This window comes from Aplysia californica, unplaced genomic scaffold, assembly GCF_000002075.1.
Source record: "Aplysia californica isolate F4 #8 unplaced genomic scaffold, AplCal3.0 scaffold00159, whole genome shotgun sequence".
NCBI lineage: Eukaryota > Metazoa > Mollusca > Gastropoda > Aplysiida > Aplysiidae > Aplysia > Aplysia californica.
The window spans coordinates 1024745-1025697 of NW_004797429.1; positions in this window are offsets into that span (position 1 = coordinate 1024745).

The following is a 953-nucleotide window of genomic DNA, read 5'->3' on the forward strand; positions in this document are numbered from 1 at the left end:
GGGCGTGAGTGTGTGTGAGTGTGTGTGTGTGTGTGAATGAGTGAGTGTGTGTGTGTGTGTATGTGTGAGTGTGTGTGTGCGTGTGTGTGTGAGAGAGTGAGTGTGTTAGTATGTGTGTGTGCGTGTGTGTGCGCGCGCGCGCTCGCGCGCTCGCGCTGTGTTTGATAACGGGGTGGCGCAGAATCTATTAGCTCAGCGGTAGGAGATTGCTCACTCCAGGTCAGGGGTCGCCAGATGGTCAAGGCGCGTGGGGAGCGGTCAGCTGGTCACACCACAGAAGTGGGAGCAAGGGTCAGACCAAGGAAGAGAAAAACAAATCCCTGTCCGAGAAGCAAGAAGAACATACTAATATGTGAGGCAGCGTGGTGGAATCAGGCTATCGTCAATTTTTGGGCATATTGAGTTATTGGTATTGTCTTAAAGCTTGTTAATTTGTCTTGCATTCAATAAAAAATTACCCATCCATCTTCAATAGAATAGGAGATATTTTGGATTGAAGGGGGTGGGAGTCACCTGGTTTAAGAGGTAAAATTAGCGAGAAAATGGCCCCCAAAGCTTGGTAAATTCCAAAGCTGAAGAATCCACGGAAACTGTAAATTTATATTTCTGTGCCTTTAATCAACGTTTTCGGTGAAATCCTCAAATAAATATGTTTGTAATGAACACAGAATGTATTGAGCCAAAAAACCAAAATTCGATAAAAATTGATAATCAGGAAGAAAACTGCTGTTTTCTTCGATTTCATTATTTTGACGAGAGTCTGATTCCACCACGCTGCCTCACATACTAATATTGCCATTTATCACTATCCCTGGCTAAATAGAAGAAAGGGCCAGTTCTCTTATTCTCGCACTTTTTCTGTTTCTTTGTCTGTCTCTTTTTTTTAGTGAGTATCTGTCAACCAGTTGTGTCTGTTTGAGTGTATGTTTGTCTGCTTCCTTCTTTCTCTCTGT